At 45.8% G+C, this 23,120-nt stretch overlaps 1 long non-coding RNA gene across 1 annotated transcript; it reads left to right on the top strand.

Annotated features, from left to right (window-relative positions):
• The first annotated feature begins 11,581 nt into the window (after positions 1–11,581).
• Positions 11,582–12,516, top strand: LOC135549788 (uncharacterized). The gene is made up of 2 exons (XR_010457021.1): positions 11,582–12,090; positions 12,184–12,516. It is a non-coding gene; the product is annotated as an uncharacterized LOC135549788 (long non-coding RNA).
• The last annotated feature ends 10,604 nt before the right edge of the window (positions 12,517–23,120 follow it).

The raw sequence follows: 23,120 nt of genomic DNA, 5'->3' as shown, positions 1-23,120 counted from the left end.
TGTCGGCGCCGGAAGTGAATGAACGAATGAATGAAATTACCCCATAGACCCAGATCAAAAGTACCCCATAGACCCTGATCAAAAGTACCCCATAGACCCAGATCAAAAGTATCCCATAGACACTGATCAAAAGTATCCCATAGACACTGGTCAAAAGTATCCCATAGACCCTGATCAAAAGTATCCCATGGACCCTGATCAGAAGTATCCCATGGACCCTGATCAAAAGTACCCCATAGACCCTGATCAGAAGTATCCCATGGACCCTGATCAAAAGTACCCCATAGACCCTGATCAGAGGTGCCCCATAGACCCTGATCAGAAGTATCCCATAGACACTGCTCAAAAGTACCCCATAGACCCTGATCAGAAGTATCCCATAGACCCTGCTCAAAAGTACCCCATAGACCCTGATCAGAAGTATCCCATAGACCCTGCTCAAAAGTACCCCATAGACCCTGATCAGAAGTATCCCATGGACCCTGATCAGAAGTACCCCATAGACCCTGATCAAAAGTATCCCATGGACCCTGATCAGAGGTATCCCATAGTCCCTGATCAGAAGTATCCCATGGACCCTGATCAGAGGTATCCCATAGACCCTGATCAGAAGTATCCCATGGACCCTGATCAGAAGTATCCCATGGACACTGGTCAAAATGCCATTGGTTCTGGTGGATGAACCATTGGAATCCCACTTAGACTGAGGTAACCTCTCTCATCCATAGAATGCCCAGATCCATGCATTAATCAACTTATTTATCAGGTGTGACAGAGTGCTGTGAACTGATTAACCCTCTTAATTTATCCATGTATTGTCCAAATAAATGCAATGACTAGAATGGGGAACATTACTCGGATGTCCCGCTTTTTTCCCCTGGCATATATACACTCAATATGAAAACTGGTCCACACATCACAGAACATTTACTTTAAAGGAAGGCTACCTTCCAATGTGCAAACATTGCTTTATTCTGTGGTATGCTTGTGTGGATAGTCCTTTTATTTATATGGTGTTGTTGTCTGCCTGAGGAGGAAGACGCATTGAGGGATACAGGAGGTAATCAGTCCAGGGTCTAAGAGCTTGTTAATTAAACTCGGACCCCAGACCTTCTGTTACTTCCTCATTGTTCTATTGTTTCCCCTCTGTCTGATTTAGAACCATACCAGGATCTCTGGGACACATGGTGTCCTACTCTTGTGAGTTGATCCAACTATAATGTTTGAGTTCCGGTCCTGTACTTGTCAAACTGGTATGCAAACCCTCGGCAACAACAACACTTTGTTCTCCCGAAGCTAGAGTGCTGGCAAATACCTTGCCAAAACCATGGTCTGGGTTGGCTAAAGGTGACACTACTTTAGATCTGCTACACTAGCACAATTCCTGACAGTCATTCGCTCCACTTTGCCTTCGCACTTGTTGTCAGTACGGCTGATTCCAGTACTAACTTTACTTCATAGTCTTCTTGGATATCCTAGTGTGGCATTTCCATATGAATGTTTCATTACCCATCAAGACAAGTACTAAACGTGAAATTCACAAGTAGCATAAGTTTGATGTCCTTGGTGCCTCAGCACACTCTAAGCATCTATGAATCTAGTATCCCCACCATTTGACCTCTTCACCAACATCTGCCTAACACAATCTGACAAGTATGAGTTTGAGAGAGGAAGAAAAAAACACAATTTCTGTCTGCTGACAAAAACATAATCTCTCTATTTTGTAGTCACCTGACTCCAGTCTAGAAGAGCTTTCCCTGTGTGCGTGTGTGTGCATCTGTGTGTGTGCGCGTGTGTGTCTGTGTGTGTGTGCATTTGTGCAGATTTCAGTCATAGTGCCATGCAGCAATGTGAAATCCAAATAGGATAATGTGCTGGGAGAGGCGGCCTTGTGAACCCAGCCTCTGCCTGATCCACAGTCCCCCTATAAATAAAGGCTCAGTGCTGCAGCTGCAGAGTACACACACACACCCTCTCCCTCTGGCGACCACAACGTTGTTCTGGAAGCTGTCGCCCGGCGTTAAAATCAACATGGAGACTTCCAGACCAATTCACACACGTGGCATACACACACACACACATACACACACACACACACACACACACACACACACACACACACACACACACACACACACACACACACACACACACACACACACACACACACACACACACACACACACACACACACACACACACACACACACACACACAATTAAGGAGGCATTTTTCAGTTCACTGTAAAGGTGGGCGTAGATTAACTTTGGTGACCCTAAAGGTAGATGGCATCATTAGCATATAAAATACAATGTTTGCGCTTCACTTAAAAATGCTGGTGCTCACATTATCATGCCACATTACCAAGACTATATCATGTCTACTACACTGTAATTACAGTGTACGTGCCTATGTATCTAGCATATAAATACATTGTGTTATACAATATTGCAGTACTGTAGTTTCAGTGTGATTTAAGACTATAAGCACAGGACACACCCAGTCTTTATGGCCAAGAGAGTTTTGTTTTCAGCCCAGGCCAAGGCCTCTGTACACACACACATGCACACATACACACACACCCATTCCATGTGTCATTATTTTCTGATAAGTGATCACAGTGTGAAGTAACACAGTACACACAGGGCTGTCCATCTGAAAGTGGAGGCCCAGATCCAGTTTTGCTCTGGACATCAAAGCCCTTCTCTTTCTCCACTCTGCTCTCCAAGACCAAAATCGCAATAGCTGGCCAGAGAGTTTAAACACAAACAGTAAATTCAGCATTTAACATCGACTACACTGTCACTAAGGACCCAGACAGGGATCCTGGCTTTGACCACCATGTTCAAGAAGTGATTCATAGGACGCTGCTGGTGGTCATGTGTACATGTGCATTTGCGTGCATCCGTCTGTCCGTCCGTCCGTGTATGTGTGTGTCCGTGTGTGTGTGTCCGTGTGTGATGCTGGCATTTGCACCATGTGCTGACAATGGTGAGAGGTAAAAGGGACACTTTATAGCAGAGTTCTTTGGCAATGTCTTGTCCTCCGTCCCACAGGCATGTTGATAAACTGGTATTGAGGATGTGGAGGTGGCTGCGAAACATTTGGTCCTGAATGATTACTGGTAGTTTAACTGTCTTATTTAATTGGTAGGACACTTTCCAGGGATTGAAATCCAGCCAAACAATATCAAATGTAACCATCTACTTCCATCTAGTGATGATATAAAAGTACTACGTCTTCAGTACAACTTGCCTGTGAAATATATTCACAAATATTTGATGTAATGCAAAATTGATTTTTTTTTTTATGTCAGTTGCTAGCACTGGGAAATCTAGAACTGAATACTAAGTATCTATGTCAAGGTCTAGAGTTCCTAATGGACCACTGCTAACGATTACATAATAATTTAGATTTGACCTTATTTATGTCTTGAGTGAAGTCTAATCCTTCCAGAGCTTGACTTGGAGCTACAGTAGTAGCTGAACAAACATTGTATTTCTGCATACATTCATTACAGCATTAATATAACCTGTATTTTCCTCAGTGACTATATTAGTCTCATTTTATGGATACACCATTTCATCACTAGAGGGAGTGCTGGTATTTCATATGGATCCATCGTCGGCACAAAATATCATTCCAATATATGATGACCATGAGGATTCTGTAATAACGCTATAAATACAGTTTTCAGGGCTGTCTGTCTGGTATTATCGGTTCTGTGTTATTGTTATTTTCTCTGCCCTGAATTTGACCTCAATAGTCCCCTCCAGCTCTCTCTGTGTGTGTGTGTGTGTACTCACAGATGGATTGAACTGTCTCAGGAATCCTCATGAACATAAATTCACCACTGTCTGCTGTCACAAATAAGAAATCATAGACCTAGAGTACACACACACACACACACACACACACACACACACACACACACATGGTTGCTGAACATACAAAGTCATCCATCTTCAATGAAAGGTGTTGTTCTCAGCATAAAGCTCTAGAAAAATATCATCAACTACAGACAGTGTCAGGTATCGCAGAAAAACAACCCTCCCATAGGGACCATTGGAAAATATAGAAAACATTCCTAAATGAATGGGGATGGATGATGGATGGATGTGTATGTCTGGACAATAAGACTGAAATATCAGTGATACCTGTTTGGAGGGAACATTCCCAGTCAGTGCCTTTTCCTTTTCTGATGGATTCTTAATTTTTTATGATTTATTGGTGCCAGTCACATGGATGCTTCAGTTGGCGGGTAAGTCGTGTGTGTGTGACCCAATAGGTTTTAATGCTGACCCATTACCTCACCATACTGTACAGTAATCATTGTGTCCATGTTTTATTTTCCTTTTCTTCACAGAGAGAAACCAGCCAGCTCCTATTGACAGCTCACCATTTGACAGAGCTGCCATCCGTCCATCTATCGACTGAGGCGTAAAGTGGGGAAGATAACTTTGGTGTGGTTCCCGGGTGGGGGAAGTCTGCTGTAGGATAAATGTTCTGTCCTCCTGCACCGTTCCAATCACCAACGTAATTACAAAAAGTTTATTTGGCAGGAGAACATTTCACTCAGACAGCAGTAGTTCAGATGTCCTCTGGTGCAGGTTTCCCCCCCACATGTTATAAATATGAGTTTGAACACTTACCTGTCACTGTCAACTCATCCGTTTTAAATGGTTAAACCCCTCTGCCTTTTTTCATACCGTACAAGATCACATATTTTTACCCCCTCTCAGAGTGTGAAGTCAGCAAGCGAGCTCTAATGTCCTTCATATTTCAGCTTGATGGGCATCTATGGCACACACAAACGTACACACAGCAATAGAACCCTCCCCTTCACAACCTTTTTCTTTATTATTGCACTGAGCTGGTTGCTGCAGACACAGCAACAATGCTGAGCGGATTAACCACCTAGGGAGATGGTCTCGGTTTACACCCACCTCCTCCATCTATAGATCTATTATCATCCCTGGTATGTGGTTCATTCTGGGCCTTATCTATCTTAACTCTTGCCCTCTAACCGCTGAATGAGTTACCTTATCTTGTTTGCATTAATGCATTTATCCAAGCTTACTGTTGTAAGACCATTATAGATCGTGAAAGTAAAACTCCTTTCTTTACCTGTCTGTGTCTCTGAGGTGTACAGTGTCGTGTATAGAGGTGCCTCACAGTGTGCACACTTGTACAATAATGAAGATAAAGGCACAAGAACGAATGTCTGGCATGCATCGTCTACCCCTCCTCCCTCACCCCTACCTCTCTATACCTTGTGGCGATGCTGATTGATTTTCTGAGGCACACACTTTTCTCAGGTTATCAGCTGATCAGGTTATATCGAGGGTTGTTATTAATGCGTTAACCTCAGACACATTGCTCACACACACACACCACACACACCACATACACACAGGTCACACACACACATGCACACACACAGACGTTATCAATGTGATTGTCTCAGACACACTACTCAGGATCAATGCCCACTCTATCATGATAGCGCTCTAAGACTTCTTATTCTACGTCATTGATTGGTCGATAGAGAGGCCAGGACCTAACGGCCGGCGGCTGCACTTCAGATGAGTAATTAATGAGCTCAGATGAGAGGATAAACTGGTGGCTCATCCTGGCTTAGTGGGGTGGATGCTGCATTGGATCTTAGTGAGGGTAGTGGATACTGTAGTGGATCTTAGTGAGGGTAGTGGATACTGTAGTGGCTTAGTGAATGCAGTGGATACTGTACTGGATCTTAGTGAGGGTAGTGGATACTGTAGTGGATCTTAGTGAGGGTAGTGGATACTGTAGTGGATCTTAGTGAGGGTAGTGGATACTGCATTGGATCTTAATGAGTATAGTGGATACTGTAGTGGATCTTGGTGAGGGTAGTGGATACTGCATTGGATCTTAGTGAGTGTAGTGTATACTGTAGTGGCTCAGTGACTGTAGTGGATACTGCATTGGATCTTAGTGGGGGTAGTGGATACTGTAGTGGATCTTAGTGAGGGTAGTGGATACTGTAGTGGATCTTAGTGAGTGTAGTGTATATGTAGTGGATCTTAGTGAGTGTAGTGGATACTGTAGTGTATCTTAGTGAGGTTAGTGGATACTGTAGTGGATATTCTAGTGGCTTAGTGAATGTAGTGGATACTGTAGTGGATCTTAGTGAGTGTAGTGGATACTGTAGTGGATCCTAGTGAGTGTAGTGGATACTGTAGTGGATCTTAGTGAGTGTAGTGGATACTGCATTGGATCTTAGTGAGTGTAGTAGATACTGTAGTGGATCTTAGTGGGGGTAGTGGATACTGTAGTGGATTTTAGTGAGGGTAGTGGATACTGTAGTGGCTTAGTGAATGCAGTGGATACTGTAGTGGATCTTAGTGAGTGTAGTGGATACTGCATTGGATCTTAGTGAGTGTAGTGGATACTGTAGTGGATCTTAGTGAGGGTAGTGGATACTGTAGTGGCTTAGTGAATTCAGTGGATACTGTACTGGATCTTAGTGAAGGTAGTGGATACTGTAGTGGCTTAGTGAATGCAGTGGATACTGTATTGGATCTTAGTGAAGGTAGTGGATACTGTAGTGGATTTTAGTGAGGGTAGTGGATACTGTAGTGGCTTAGTGAATGCAGTGGATACTGTATTGGATCTTAGTGAAGGTAGTGGATACTGTAGTGGATTTTAGTGAGGGTAGTGGATACTGTAGTGGATCTTAGTGAGGGTAGTGGATACTGTAGTGGCTTAGTGAATTCAGTGGATACTGTACTGGATCTTAGTGAAGGTAGTGGATACTGTAGTGGATTTTAGTGAGGGTAGTGGATACTGTAGTGGCTTAGTGAATGCAGTGGATACTGTAGTGGATCTTAGTGAGGGTAGTGGATACTGTAGTGGATCTTAGTGAGGGTAGTGGATACTGCATTGGATCTTTGTGAGTGCAGTGGATACTGTAGTGGATCTTAGTGAGGGTAGTGGATACTGTAGTGGATCTTAGTGAGTGTAGTGGATACTGCATTGGATTTTTGTGAGGGTAGTGGATACTGTAGTGGATCTTAGTGAGGGTAGTGGATACCGCATTGGATCTTAGTGAGTGTAGTGTATACTGTAGTGGCTCAGTGACTGTCGTGGATACTGCATTGGATCTTAGTGGGGGTAGTGGATACTGCATTGGATCTTAGTGAGGGAAGTGGATACTGTAGTGTATCTTAGTGAGGTTAGTGGATACTGTAGTGGATACTGTAGTGGCTTAGTGAATGTAGTTGATACTGTAGTGGATCTTAGTGAGTGTAGTGGATACTGTAGTGGATCCTAGTGAGTGTAGTGGTTACTGTAGTGGATCTTAGTGAGTGTAGTGGATACTGCATTGGATCTTAGTGAGTGTAGTAGATACTGTAGTGGATCTTAGTGGGGGTAGTGGATACGGCATTGGATCTGTCACGGTTCATGAATCCACTGCCTCCCTCTCTCTCTCTCTCTCTCTCCAGTGTTTGTGTGGGCGTGGTTTCCCAATCTCGGCCTGATTGTCTGCGCCAGCTGGAACCACTTATCTTCCCTTTATATGTTCTGTTACCAGTATTTCTTGTTGTCAGATCGTTGTTTCTTCTCTGAGGTTGTGTCGTGTGTCCGTGCTCTTCTCTTGTGTGGATTATCTGCTGTGCTCCTTCCTACTCATCCGGACACACTCCCCTGGTTTTCTCAGCACGTTATGATCGGAAGATACACCCGAGTTCCTGGGTCGGATTCCTTCTGAGTACAGTCTGTCTGTCATGTTGCTGCTGTGAACTACATTCATTAAAACCATCGTTGCTTGCATCTGGCATCCGCCTCTGTGTTGTAACAGAACGATCTGACCAGACCATGGATGCAGCGAGTTCAACGAGTCTGACCGAATTCCTTTCCCGCAGTATCACGAGAATGGATCAACAAGAGGAGAACATCTCCAGCACAGGTCGGGCAGTACAAGCCCTTTCGACGCAGGTATCCCAGCTGACCCAACAATTGCAACATCTGAGGGGTTCCGCTGCGCCACCTACACCGGCAGTTCAACCCGCCCCGCCAGAGCCGGATTCCCAGCTAGAGCCACGGCTACCGACACCAGAGGGTTATTCAGGTGATCCTGACTATTGCAGAGCCTTTCTTACGAGATGTTCCATGCATTTCTCGTTGCAGCCACGGACCTTCAACCGTGAACAGTCTAAGGTAGCATTCGTACTCACACTGCTATCAGGCAAAGCGTCTCTCTGGGGAACGGCGGTGTGGGCGAACCAGGACCCATGCTGCACCTCTTTCCAGACACTCTCCGAGGAGATGAGAAGGGTCTTCGATCGGGCCGTGGCGGGTAGGGAGACGGCCAGACTACTCGCTGACCTTCGCCAAGGAGACCATTCAGTATCGGAATACTCCATCCAATTCCGCACTCTGGCCGCTGAGTGTCAGTGGAACGAGGAGGCGCAGTGGGACATGTTCCTGCATGGGCTGGAGGACCGGATCCAGAAGGAGATTTATGTTCTGGACCTTCCCAGGAGTTTAAATGGACTAGTGGAACTAGCCCTGAGGGTCGACGCTCGTCTGAGTCGTATTGGCCGCCGAGCATGCCCTAACAGACCGTATAACGACACGGAGGGCTGGCATGCCAGCGTCGGGAACACGGCCAGTTCAGCTTCTGCTCACGAACCCATGCAGCTGGGGAGAGCTCGCCTCTCCCGGGAAGAGAGGGAGAGGCGGAGATCCCAAGGACTCTGTCTCTACTGTGGTAGAGCGGGCCACTTTATCCACTCCTGCCCGGTAAAAGATCAGGCCCGGTAGTAAACATGAGGCTACTATCGGGTGGTGTCACCACAGAGAAGACCTCATCATCTACTCTCCTCCCGGTAAGACTAAGATGGGCCACCCACACGCACGACACCCAAGCCTTACTGGACTCAGGAGCAGAGGGTAATTTCATGGACTTCAAGCTCGCTCACAAACTCCAGATCCCTATCACCTCACTCACGCACAAGATATCCGTCAACGCTCTCAATGGTCAAGAACTCCCCAACATTTCTCACACCACTGAACCTATCACACTCATCACTTCTGGCAATCACACTGAGACACTATCATTCCTACTCATGGACTCACCCCTTGCACCATTAGTTCTCGGCCACCCTTGGCTCACCCAACACAACCCCAGAGTTGACTGGGGTCATAACTCTATATCCATGTGGAGTAACAAGTGTCTTGAGTCCTGTTTAGTGTCTGCTTGTTCGTCTGTGTCTGATTCTGTGTTTCTAGAGGAGGCAGTGGATTTGTCTAACGTGCCCGTTGAATACCTCGACCTGAAGGAGGTGTTCAGTAAGTCCCGTGCTGCTTCCCTTCCTCCGCATCGTCCCTATGACTGTGCAATAGAATTATTGCCAGGTGAGTCTCCGCCTAAAGGCAAGTTATATTCACTTTCTGTTCCTGAGAGGGAGGCTATGGAGAGATACATCTCTGGTTCTCTGGCATCTAAATTCATTCGTCCTTCCTCTTCTCCAGCGGGGGCGGGGTTCTTCTTTGTGGGGAAGAAGGACGGATCTCTGCGTCCTTGCATTGATTACCGTGGGTTGAATAACATCACAGTGAAGAATACCTATCCCTTACCGTTGATGTCCTCCGCCTTTGAAAGGTTACAGGGAGCATCCGTGTTCACTAAGTTGGATTTACGTAATGCATATCATTTGGTTCGCATAAGGGAGGGGGACGAATGGAAGACCGCGTTTAACACCCCCAGAGGGCACTTCGAATATTTGGTCATGCCTTTTTGGGCTATCCAACTCCCCAGCGGTTTTCCAGGCACTCGTCAATGACGTGCTGAGAGATATGATTGATCAGTTCATATATGTTTACCTGGATGACATACTGATTTTTTCTTCTTCTCTCCAGGAACACGCTCAACACGTCAGACGAGTGCTTCAGAGGTTGTTGGAGAATGGACTTTTTGTCAAGGCGGAGAAATGCATTTTTCATGCACAATCCGTTCCATTCCTAGGTTACATCGTCTCGACTGAAGGTATTCGCATGGATCCCGACAAGGTTAAGGCTGTGGTGGATTGGCCAAGCCCAGATTCCCGTAAGGCCCTACAGAGGTTTCTGGGATTCGCCAATTTCTACCGGCGTTTCGTTCGCAACTTTAGCCAGATAGTCGCTCCTCTTACCGCCTTAACCTCTCCCAGAGTGACGTTCAGGTGGTCCGATACAGCCGAGGCTGCATTCGCCAAACTCAAGAGCCGCTTTGTTTCGGCTCCTATCCTCATAGCTCCCGATCCCTCGCGTCAGTTCGTGGTGGAGGTGGACGCTTCAGAGGTGGGGGTAGGTGCGGTACTTTCCCAACGTTCCTCTTCTGACGACAAGATGCACCCTTGCGCGTTCCTTTCCCATCGGTTATCACCTGCGGAACGCAACTACGACATTGGCAACAGAGAGTTGTTGGCAGTGAAGTTAGCACTGGAGGAGTGGCGCCATTGGTTAGAGGGTTCGGGGGTACCTTTTATAGTTTGGACCGATCACAAGAATTTGGAGTATATCAGAACCGCCAAGCGACTCAACTCCAGGCAGGCGCGGTGGGCACTCTTTTTCGGACGTTTTGACTTCTCTCTCGTATCGCCCGGGTTCCAAGAATGTCAAACCCGATTCCCTTTCTCGCATTTTTGACCATTCCGAACGCCCATCCACTCCCGAGTGCATCCTACCTGGGACCCTAGTGGTCTCCACACTCACATGGGAGGTTGAATCGAGGGTCAAAACGGCCTTAGAGGGGGTCACGCCTCCGCCCGGTTGCCCGCCTAATCGGTTGTTTGTGCCGGAGGGGTGTCGGTCCGATGTTATTCGGTGGGGGCACTGCTCCAACGTAGCGTGTCATCCAGGAGTCAGCCGCACTAGCTTTTTGGTTAAGCAACGCTTTTGGTGGCCACTGATGGCTCGTGACATTCACAGTTTTGTCTTGGCCTGCTCGGTTTGTGCCACTGGGAAGACTTCTAATCGACCCCCAGATGGGTTACTCCAACCGCTGTCGGTCCCTTCGAGACCCTGGTCCCACATCGCGCTAGATTTTGTTACCGGCCTCCCGCCCTCCCAGGGCAAGACGGTTGTTTTGACCGTGGTGGACCGGTTCTCGAAGGCGGCTCATTTTCTTCCCTTGCCTAAATTACCATCTGCCAAGGAGACAGCGGTAACTGTCGTGGATCACGTCTTTCGCTTACATGGCCTGCCGATGGACGTAGTTTCTGACCGGGGGCCCCAATTTGTGTCCAAGTTTTGGCAAGAGTTTTGTAGGTTACTGGGAGCGAGTATCAGCCTGTCTTCAGGGTTTCATCCCCAGAGCAACGGTCAAACGGAGAGGGCCAACCAAGATTTGGAGAGAGTGTTGCGATGTTTGGTTTCTAAGAATCCCTCTTCCTGGAGTCAACAACTCTCTATGGTTGAGTACGCTCACATTGGTCGTTGCCAGTGGCAGCCACGGGTCTCTCTCCGTTTGAGTGTAGTTTAGGTTACCAGCCACCTATCTTTCCCAGTACGGAGTCCGAGGTCACTGTTCCCTCCGCTCACGCTTTCATCCAGAGGTGCCGTCACGCATGGAGCAGAGCCCGTGAGACTCTTCTCCGGGTGGGGGCGCGCACCAAGGCTAAGGCCGATCGCCACCGGTCGAAGCCTCCGGTATACGTCGTTGGCCAAAGAGTGTGGCTTTCTACTAAGAACATTCCACTCCGATCCGTTTCGAACAAGCTTGCCCCCAAATTTATCGGCCCGTTCAGAGTCACCAGGATCATTAGTCCGGTGGCGGTCCGGCTCAAGCTTCCTCTGGCGTATAGGAGAATTCATCCTACCTTTCATGTGTCTAAAATAAAACCTGTGTTTCAGGCACGCATTAACCCGCCGGTCCCGGTTCCCCCGCCGCCACGACTTGTTGATGGGGAAACCACCTTTTCTGTCAATCGTATTTTGGACTCTAGAAGGAGGGGACGCGGATTCCAGTACCTGGTGGACTGGGAGGGTTACGGCCCGGAGGAGAGAAGTTGGGTACCTGCTAGGGACATTCTGGATCACTCCCTTATCGATGATTTCAATCGACAGGTAAATTTGCCTGGGAACGCCAAGAGGCGTTCCTAGGGGGTATTGTCACGGTTCATGAATCCACTGCCTCCCTCTCTCTCTCTCTCTCTCCAGTGTTTGTGTGGGCGTGGTTTCCCAATCTCGGCCTGATTGTCTGCGCCAGCTGGAACCACTTATCTTCCCTTTATATGTTCTGTTACCAGTATTTCTTGTTGTCAGATCGTTGTTTCTTCTCTGAGGTTGTGTCGTGTGTCCGTGCTCTTCTCTTGTGTGGATTATCTGCTGTGCTCCTTCCTACTCATCCGGACACACTCCCCTGGTTTTCTCAGCACGTTATGATCGGAAGATACACCCGAGTTCCTGGGTCGGATTCCTTCTGAGTACAGTCTGTCTGTCATGTTGCTGCTGTGAACTACATTCATTAAAACCATCGTTGCTTGCATCTGGCATCCGCCTCTGTGTTGTAACAGGATCTTAGTGAGGGTAGTCGATACTGTAGTGGATCTTAGTGAGTGTCGTGGATACTGTAGTGTATCTTAGTGAGGTTAGTGGATATTGTAGTAGCTTCGGTGAATGTAGTGGATACTGTAGTGGATCTTAGTGAGGGTAGTGGATACTGTAGTGGCTTAGTGAAAGTAGTGGATACTGTAGTGGATACTGTAGTGATTTTAGTGAGGGTAGTGAATACTGTAGTGGCTTCGGTGAAATGTTGTGGATACTGTAGTGGATCTTAGTGAGTGTAGTGGACACTGCATTGGATCTTAGTGAGGGTAGTGGATACTGCATTGGATCTTAGTGAGTGCAGTGGATACTGCATTGGATCTTAGTGAGGATAGTGGATACTGCATTGTATCTTAGTGAGGGTAGTGGATACTGCATTCGATCTTAGTGAGTGTAGTGGATACTGTAGTGGATCTTAGTGAGGGTAGTCGATATTGTAGTGTATCTTAGTGAGGTTAGTGGATACTGTAGTGGATATTGTATTGGCTTAGTGAATGTAGTGGATACTGTAGTGGATCTTCGTGAGTGTAATGGATACTGTAGTGGATCCTAGTAAGTGTAGTGGATACTGTAGTCGATCTTAGTGAGGGTAGTGGATACTGCATTGGATCTTAGTGAGTGTAGTGGACACTGTAGTGGATCTTAGTGAGGGTAGTGGATCTTAGTGAGTGTAGTGGATCTTAGTGAGGGTAGTGAATACAGCATTGGATCTTAGTGAGTGTAGTGGATACTGCAGTGGATCTTAGTGAGGGTAGTGGATACTGTAGTGGATCTTAGTGAGTGTAGTGGATACTGCATTGGATCTTTGTGAGTGTAGTGGATACTGTAGTGGATCTTAGTGAGGGTAGTGGATACTGCATTGGATCTTAGTGAGTGTAGTGGATACTGTAGTGGCTCAGTGACTGTCGTGGATACTGCATTGGATCTTAATGAGGGTAGTGGATACTGCATTGGATCTTAGTGAGTGTAGTGGATACTGTAGTGGCTCAGTGACTGTCGCTGATACTGCATTGGATCTTAGTGGGGTTAGTGGATACTGCATTGGATCTTAGTGAGGTTAGTGGATACTGTAGTGTATCTTAGTGAGGTTAGTGGATACTGTAGTGGCTTAGTGAATGTAGTTGATACTGTAGTGGATCTTAGTGAGTGTAGTGGATACTGTAGTGGATCTTAATGAGTGTAGTGGATACTGCATTGGATCTTAGTGAGTGTAGTAGATACTGTAGTGGATCTTAGTGGGGGTAGTGGATACTGCATTGGATCTTAGTGAGGGTAGTCGATACTGTAGTGGATCTTAGTGGGGGTAGTGGATACTGCATTGGATCTTAGTGAGGGTAGTCGATACTGTAGTGGATCTTAGTGAGTGTAGTGGATACTGTAGTGTATCTTAGTGAGGTTAGTGGATATTGTAGTGGCTTAGTGAATGTAGTGGATACTGTAGTGGATCTTAGTGAGGGTAGTGGATACTGTAGTGGCTTAGTGAATGTAGTGGATACTGTAGTGGATACTGTAGTGATTTTAGTGAGGGTAGTGAATACTGTAGTGGCTTCGGTGAAATGTAGTGGATACTGTAGTGGATCTTAGTGAGGGTAGTGGATACTGTAGTGGCTTAGTGAATGTAGTGGATACTGTAGTGGATACTGTAGTGATTTTAGTGAGGGTAGTGAATACTGTAGTGGCTTCGGTGAAATGTTGTGGATACTGTAGTGGATCTTAGTGAGTGTAGTGGATACTGCATTGGATCTTAGTGAGGGTAGTGGATACTGCATTGGATCTTAGTGAAGGTAGTGGATACTGCATTGAATCTTAGTGAGTGTAGTGGATACTGTAGTGGATATTGTAGTGATTTTAGTGAGGGTAGTGAATACTGTAGTGTCTTCGTGAAATGTTGTGGATACTGTAGTGGATCTTAGTGAGTGTAGTGGATACTGCATTCGATCTTAGTGAGTGTAGTGGATACTGTAGTGGATCTTATTGAGGGTAGTCAATATTGTAGTGTATCTTAGTGAGGTTAGTGGATACTGTAGTGGATATTGTAGTGGCTTAGTGAATGTAGTGGATACTGTAGTGGATCCTAGTGAGTGTAGTGGATACTGTAGTGGATCTTAGTGAGGGTAGTGGATACTGCATTGGATCTTAGTGAGTCTAGTGGATACTGTAGTGGATCTTAGTGATGGTAGTGGATCTTAGTGAGTGTAGTGGATCTTAGTGAGGGTAGTGGATACTGCATTGGATCTTAGTGAGTGTAGTGGATACTGTAGTGGATCTTAGTGAGGGTAGTGGATACTGCATTCGATCTTAGTGAGTGTAGTGGATACTGTAGTGGATCTTAGTTAGGGTAGTCAATATTGTAGTGTATCTTAGTGAGGTTAGTGGATACTGTAGTGGATATTGTAGTGGCTTAGTGAATGTAGTGGATACTGTAGTGGATCTTAGTGAGTGTAATGGATACTGTAGTGGATCCTAGTGAGTGTAGTGGATACTGTAGTGGATCTTAGTGAGGTTAGTGGATACTGCATTGGATCTTAGTGAGTGTAGTGGATACTGTAGTGGATCTTAGTGAGGGTAGTGGATCTTATTGAGGGTAGTGGATACTGTAGTGGATCTTAGTGAGTGTAGTGGATACTGCATTGGATCTTAGTGCGTGTAGTGGATACTGTTGTGGATCTTAGTGAGTGTAGTGGCTACTTTAGTGGCTTAGTGAGGGAAGTGGATACTGTAGTGGAAGCGTGCCATAACCGTAACTGTCTGCTCTGACTACCTTAGGAGAACAAGATATACTAAGAGTGTTTTTTTTAAGGAAAGCTTGTCTGTAGACATCTTGCAGATTCTGTATTTTGTACAGGCACACACACACACACACACACACACACACACACACACACACACACACACACACACACACACACACACACACACACACACACACACACACACACACACACACACACACTCTGGGTTGAAATATCACCTTGGTCTGCTCATCTGGTAATGAACCTGCACTGTTTCTGTTGCTGTGGAGTGTGTGCGCGTGTTTGTGTGTGTGTGTGTGTGTGTGTGTAAGAGAGACTAATTGAGTGTCAGGGCCGTGTGACTATAGCCTGGTAATTATCTGGTTCAGTTGTGAATTGGAAAGATACAATATAAAGCTGTGATTTGATATTGTGTCAAAAAGAGGAGTTAACCCTGCTCTCTCTCTCTTCCTCTATCTCTCACTTGTATCTTCCTCTCCATCTATCTCTCTCTCTTTCTCCCCTTATCGCTCTCCATCCTCTCTCTCTCTCGTTTCATCGCTCTTCTTCCTCTCTCTATCGCTCTCCCCTTTTCTCCCTCTCCCTCCATCACTCTCTTTTCTCTGCCTGTCTGCAGAGGAGTGGAGAGACAATATCTCTGTGAAGAAGAAGAATGCACACTCAGCCCCGGTGCGGCAGATAACATCATATTTTTCCACTGAATGAAGCAGGTTAGGTAGAGGGTGTGGGGGGAGAGAGAGGGGGAGAGGGGAAGAGAGGGGCAACATTAACAAGACAATGGCACAGGCTCCAATCTTTCACCTGCACTTTATAATAACACTATACCATAAGCACCTCTGGAGGGCGTGTGCCATTGTTACTGAGCACAATTCCCAGGTTTCTCCACTCTGCTGCAGGATTTACCTAAACTGAGCATAATATATCTCAACTTGCTGCCCTGCTCTGTAGTAGTTGAAAATAGTATACTTCCTAATTATCTTGGGAACAATGGCTTGTTGCCAGGAAGAAGTGTGTTGGTTCTGTAATTATGTCACTGACTTATAACCTACTGGTTAGACAGGGAGGGACATAGTTTTAAATATTTGAGCATTTGATCATTATTTAATCTTCTAACATTTGCAAACTGAGAGGAATGAAATCAGTCTGGGTCTGGGCATCTCAAAATGGCAGTCTTGGCAGAAAGATGAAAGGTTGTTCGTTTCTTAAAAAGTTGTATAATGTGATGACTCCTTTGACTTGATATTGTGTTGGCTAGACTATCTGTCAAAGGTGTTTAGAACATGTTTGAAGTACATTCTTAGAAAATATTGTTGTATAATGGTTCTTCGGCTGTCCGACCATTTCATGTTCTAGATATAACTTTTTTCTCTATTTCATACAGTATGAAGATTTTCAATAGCCTAACCAATTTTTTCATTGATGCGTTACATTATTTTACAGCGTTTGACTTGCAAGGCATCAGGCAGAGGCGCGGAGCCGGCGAACTACAGTAATCTACACAAACACCTGCGCCTCCTAAATATTCATGTCGTAACCGTGTCAACGAAACACGCGTTTTAATCATCAACTGTCTGTCACTCGCAGGCAGACTCGAGACAACCTTGAGCACCTGCCCATGTTTTTCTCTGACTCTTAGTGCTGTCTCGCGCTCAGCGTCAGCCACAACCAGCGCGAGAAGCGATAGGTCCGTAGGCGCCAGAAATCCTAGGCATGAGACACCTAGCGCTCTAGACTCTAGCTGAAACGCGGGAAGGGTCCTGGTGTCAGGCAAAGGTGAGCCCGGAGGTGAACAACTCCAACTGACAAAAAACAGCATATTAACCGGAGAATAAACAATACGAGGATGACCGCTGTGGCGGAAGGCTGCGGGTAAGTTATTTAAAACGATAGGCTACTGTATGTTTCTACCATATGTTTCTACCATAAATTGCATTTGTGGACATAGGCCTATTGGTTGCATAGGCTATACCACAGCAAAATGTATTTCGCTGAGAATGAAACAATTCTCTGAACTTATTTACTGAGGTCATACGGTTTAACAGCGTGAAGATGATGAAGATGATGATGTCTACAGTAAATATGCCCGTCGTGGAGATGTGTTGGTGGGTGCTCAGCCTGTCCTGTCCAGTCCGTCCACACACCGTGAAGGAGAAGGTCAACTGAAGTAGGTAACTTAACAGTATGCCCTCGTGGGAAGGCTTTCTTTGATACACGTGATGATGTCTGACTTCGATAGTTGCTGAGTCTGGAATAAGCGAATATTTTAGATCTATCTAAGATTAACAAATGGAAAATAGCCTATGCCTGACTTCAGTCGGAGTAGGCAAGCCTCATTTCTGATGCTGTTGACAGCACATGCAGTTGCTTAGTGTTGTCTGCAGTATGGTAATTTTGTTTAGCTACAGTTTGTTTTGATGATGATGATGATGTGTCTTCCAGTCCCTCAGCAGTGGCCAATTGTATACAGTGATAAGTGAAAGAGTAATGGTAGTAATACCATGTAATAACATTGAATGCCTGGCTGACAGCTTCACTGCCTTGCCTTTTTATATGATTCCTGAGCTTTGGAAATCTCTATTGCAGATAAGCAGGCCAAGTGCTTCACATAGGGCTCATTATTTGATCTGAGGAGATTGTTAGATGTTTATGCTGCACCCATATTAAGTAATAAGACATGGATAAATGGATGTTAGACAGATGAAATATTAGCATTTATCCATGTGTTTATAATCATAGAGGGCGCAACAGTGGTAGGAACACAGAAATAGAAAAACGTGCTGCATAATAAAAACGTGAGATCTCTGAACTGACACAATTGGGAAAGATGTAAAGGCATCTTTGCAATTCAAGCACCCCCTCTCTCTCTTTCCCCCACCTTCCCTCTCATACCCTGCCTGCCTGCTGGGTAACAACTTCATTTGAGGCAGCAGTACCTGTATCAGCCAACCAGGCAGTCTCTTCCCTCCCTACCTTCTTCCTCTCTTCCTCCTGCAGGCTAGGCATGGCTTGGCGCTAGCTGCTCTTCTTTTCCAAGCTAATTTCCAATGCCTTTCATGCCTGATGCTGAAACCCTTTGATGTTTCTTCTACTGAAGTGAATGCACTGCACATGCTCTGCACTATGTTAATGCTCTCTGATTGACTTAGGAATCTTCTAATTAACAAGCTACAACATTAGGATATCTTTCTCAACTGCAGTGTTCTCATAGCATTGTGTTCTGTGGAGTACAACAGAAGAAGGTTCAGAACTTCGGGCTTAAAGAATTATGTGAAATCCCATTCTAGGAGCTCCTTGTTGGAATTCTTATAAGAATTCATGATGTGTGGTATCATCCAAATTAGTTCTGTGAGAGAAGCAGCTTGCAAACCTTGGCTGGTTGGTAATGAAGATGTTATATATTGGGGATAATGATTAAGACTTGAGCCATGCAATATTAGTGAGATGAAGAAATATATCAATGGAGTAAACCTTGGAGATGCAATAGCCTGGAGTCCTCCCTTACATGTATAATGATATTAATTGTATCAGCAATACAATGATTGACAGCTTTTTTTACTCAGTACTTTGACGTGTAGCCTTGTGCCTAAATCAGAGATATGTAATATGCACATACATCTTCACTATTTACATTATTCAAATAAATTAACATTGCATTTTAAACATTAGCAGTGGGTGCATTTTTCTGACATTGAGTATATAAAACATTTAAGGGAAGAAAAATGTAAAATGTATAGATTCTTAATTTCAGTATCTACTTCATATCCTCAATGTATCTCAAATATATGAATAATAAGATATATTGGTTATACTCTACTACAATACATTTCTTCGCTGCTGCCTCTCCCTCTATAGCTCTCTTTCGTCTGTCTGTCCGTCTGTCCGTCTGTCTGTCTCTCTCTCTTTCTCTCCCCTCTCTTTCTCTCTTCCCTCTCTTGCTCACTTTCTCTCTTCCCTCTCTCTCTCCCCTCTCTTTCTCTCTCCCCTCTCTTTCTCTCTCCCCTCTCTTTCTCTCTTTCTCTCCCCTCTATTTCTCTCTCCCCTCTCTCTCCCCTCTCTTTCTCTCTCCCCACTCTTTCGCTCTCCCCTCTCTCTCTCTCCCCTCTCTGCCCCTCTCTTTCTCTCTCCCCTTTCTTTTTCTCCCCCCTCTCTTTTTCTCTCCCTTCTCTCCCCTCTCTGTCTCTCTCTTTCTCTCTCCCTATATTTTGCTTTATCTCTCTCGCTCTATCTCCCCTTTTTCTCTCCTGACATTTTCATTTTGTTCTGCAGCTTATGCATTGCCTCTCCTTCGGAGACCTTGTGGTGTCTCTCTCTGTTGTCTCTTTATGTTAAAGTCCATACATACATTTGAAGTTGAAAGTTTACTTACACTTTAGCCAAATACATTTACACTCAGTTTTTCACAATTCCTGACATTTAATCCTAGTAAAAATTCCCTGTCTTAGTTCAGTTAGGATCACCACTTTATTTTAAGAATGTGAAATGTCAGAATAATAGTAGAGTGATTTATTTCTTTCATCACATTCCCAGTGGGTCAGAAGTTTACATACAATCAATTAGTATTTGGTAGCATTGCCTTTAAATAGTTTAACTTGGGTCAAATGTTTTGGGTAGCCTTCCACAAGCTTCCCACAATAAGTTGGGTGAATTTTGTCCCATTCCTCCTGACAGAGCTGGTGTAACTGAGTCAGGTTTGTAGGCCTCCTTGCTCGCACACACTTTTTCAGTTCTGCCCATAAATGTTCCATAGGATTGAGGTCAGGGCTTTGTGATGGCCACTCCAATACGTTGACTTTGTTGTCCTTAAGCCATTTTGCCACAACTTTGTAAGTATGCTTGGGGTCATTGTCCATTTGGAAGACCCATTTGCGACCAAGTTTTAACTTCCTGACTGATGTCTTGAGATGTTGCATCAATATATCCACATAATTTTCCATCCTTATAATGCCATCTATTTTGTGAAGTGCACCAGTCCCTCCTGCAGCAAAGCAGCCCCACAACATGATGCTGCCACCCCGTGCTTCACGATTGGGATGGTGTTCTTCGCCTTGCAAGCATCCCCATTTTTCCTCCAAACATAACGATGGTCATTATGACCAAACAGTTTTATTTTTGGTTCATCAGACCAGAGGACATTTCTCCAAAAAGTAGGATCTTTGTCCCCATGCACAGTTGCAAACCGTAGTCTGGCTTTTTTGGAACTGTGGCTTCTTCCTTTTTAAACATTTTTTAAAATTTATCTGTTATTTTACCAGGTAAGTTGACTGAGAACACATTCTCATTTGCAGCAACGACCTGGGGAATAGTTACAGGGGAGAGGATGAATGAGCCAATTGTAAACTGGGGATTATTAAGTGACCGTGATGGTTTGAGGGCCAGATTGGGAATTTAGCCAGGACACCAGGGTTAACACCCCTACTCTTACAATCAGTGCCATGGGATCTTTAATAACCTCAGAGAGTCAGGACACCCATTTAACATCCCATCCGAAAGACAGCACCCTACACAGGGCAGTGTACCCAATCATTTCTTTAGACCTGAGTAAAGAGTGCCTCCTACTGTCCCTCCAACACCACTTCCAGCAGCATCTGGTCTCCCATCCAGGAACTGACCAGGACCAACCCTGCTTAGCTTCAGATACAAGCCAGCAGTGGTATGCAGGTTGGTATGCTGCTGGCATTCCTTGCTGAGTGGCCTTTCAGGTTATGTCGATATAGGACACGTTTTACTGTGGATGTAGATACTTTTGTACCTGTTTCCTCCAGCATCTTCACAAGATCCTTTGCTGTTGTTCTGAGATTGATTTGCACTTCTCACACCAAAGTATGTTCATCTCTAGGAGACAGAATGCGTCTCCTTCCGGAGCGGTACAAAGTAGATGTCCTAACCGACTTGCCATTACTATAGTTTGGTAACAAGAAATTTGTGGAGTGGTTGAAAAACAAGTTTTAATGACTCCAACCTAAGTTTATGTAAACTTCAGACTTCAACTGTATGCACGTAACTTAGACCTCATAAGGAATTGATGTCTTGTCTCTCACACAACACAAGCTAGCATTGTCAATGCAAGAGTTACAGCTTGAACACCAACTTTCCGTGTGCTTACCTGTAATATGAGTTTGCAGATCCCATAATGTCACGCCTTGGTCTTAGTATTTTGTGTTTTAGTTTATTAGTTAGTCAGACCAGGGTGTGACATGGGGTTATTGTGTATTATATTTCCGTATTGGGGTTTGTAGTGTTTGGGATTGTAGTTGATTAGGGGTGTGTGTGTGTGTTAATTAGGTTGGCTGCCTGAGGCGGTTCTCAATCAGAGTCAGGTGCTTCTCGTTGTCGCTGATTGGGAACCGTATTTAGGTAGCCTGATTTCGCTTTGCATTTCGTGGGTGATTGTTCCTGTCTCTGTGTAGTTTGCACCAGTCAGGCTGTAATAGGTTTCGTTCTGTTTGTTGTTTTTTGTATTTATAGTTATTCGTGTATAGTTCGTTCGTTTTGTCTTCACATAATAAACATGAGTAACTTACACGCTGCATTTCGGTCCGACTCTCCTTCAACAAAAAAAGAACGCCGTTACAGAATCACCCACACACTCGGACCGAGCAGCGTGTCAACAGGCAGGAGCTGCGCAAAGAGGAGCCGCGTTTTAAGGATTCCTGGACATGGGAGGAAATCCTTGACGGAAGAGGACCCTGGGCTCAACCATAGGAGTGTAGCCGCCCAAAGGTGCAGCAGGCGAAGTTGAATCAGGAGCTACACGAGAGACAACAGAAGCAGCTTCAGTGGGAGAGGCTACACCATTTAGAGAATTGGACATGGGAGGAGGAACTGGACGGAGAAGGAACCTGGGCTCAGCCTGGTGAATATCGCCGCCCCAAGGAGGAATTAGAAGCGGCTAAAGCGGAGAGGCGCAAGTATGAGGAGGCAGCACGGCGACGTGGATGGAAGCCCGAAAAGCAGCCCCCAAATTTTTTTTTTGGGGGGGGCTATCAGGGAGTATGGCTGCGTCAGGTAGGAGACCTGCGCAATCTCCCTGTGCGTACCGGAGGGCTAGAGAGACCGGGCAGGCACCGTGTTATGCGGTGGTGCGCACGGTGTCCCCAGTGCGGGTGCATAGCCCGGTGCGGTATATTTCAGCTCCGCGTATCGGCCGGGCTAGATTGAGCGTCGAGCCAAATGCTATGAAGCCGGCTCTACGCATCCGGTCTCCAGTGCGTCTCCTTGGGCCGGTTTTCATGGCACCAGCCTTGCGCTCTGTGTCTCCGGTTCGCCTACATAGCCCAGTGCGGGCTATTTCTCCTCACAGCACTGGCAGGGCAACCGAGAGTATTCAACCAGGTAAGGTTGGGCAGGCTCGGTGCTCAAGAGCTCCAGTGCGCCTGCACGGTCCGGTCTATCCAGAACCACCTCCACACCCCAGCCCTCCAGTAGCAGCTCCTTGCACTAGGCTTCCTGTGCATGTCCTCGGCCAAATACCACCAGTGCCAGCACCACGCATCAGGCCTACAGTGCGCCTCGCCTGTTCAGCGCAGCCAGCGCTTCCTCCCTCTCCTGCGCTGTCGGAGTCTCCCGTCTGTTCAGCGGTTCTAGAGCCTTCCTCCTCTACAGCGCTGCCGGAGCCTCCTGTCTGTATACAGCAGCCTGAGCTGCTAGTCTGCATGGAGCAGCTAGTCTGCATGGAGCAGCCAGAGCTGTCAGTTTGCATAGAGCAGCCTGAGCTGCTAGTCTGCATGGAGCAGCTAGTCTGCATGGAGCAGCCAGATCTGCCAGTCAGCCAGACTCTTCCAGATCTGCCAGTCAGCC

The sequence above is a fragment of the Oncorhynchus masou genome, chromosome 12 (assembly GCF_036934945.1).
Source record: "Oncorhynchus masou masou isolate Uvic2021 chromosome 12, UVic_Omas_1.1, whole genome shotgun sequence".
NCBI classification, from domain to species: domain Eukaryota; kingdom Metazoa; phylum Chordata; class Actinopteri; order Salmoniformes; family Salmonidae; genus Oncorhynchus; species Oncorhynchus masou.
This window is presented reverse-complemented; position numbering and strand designations above follow the sequence as displayed.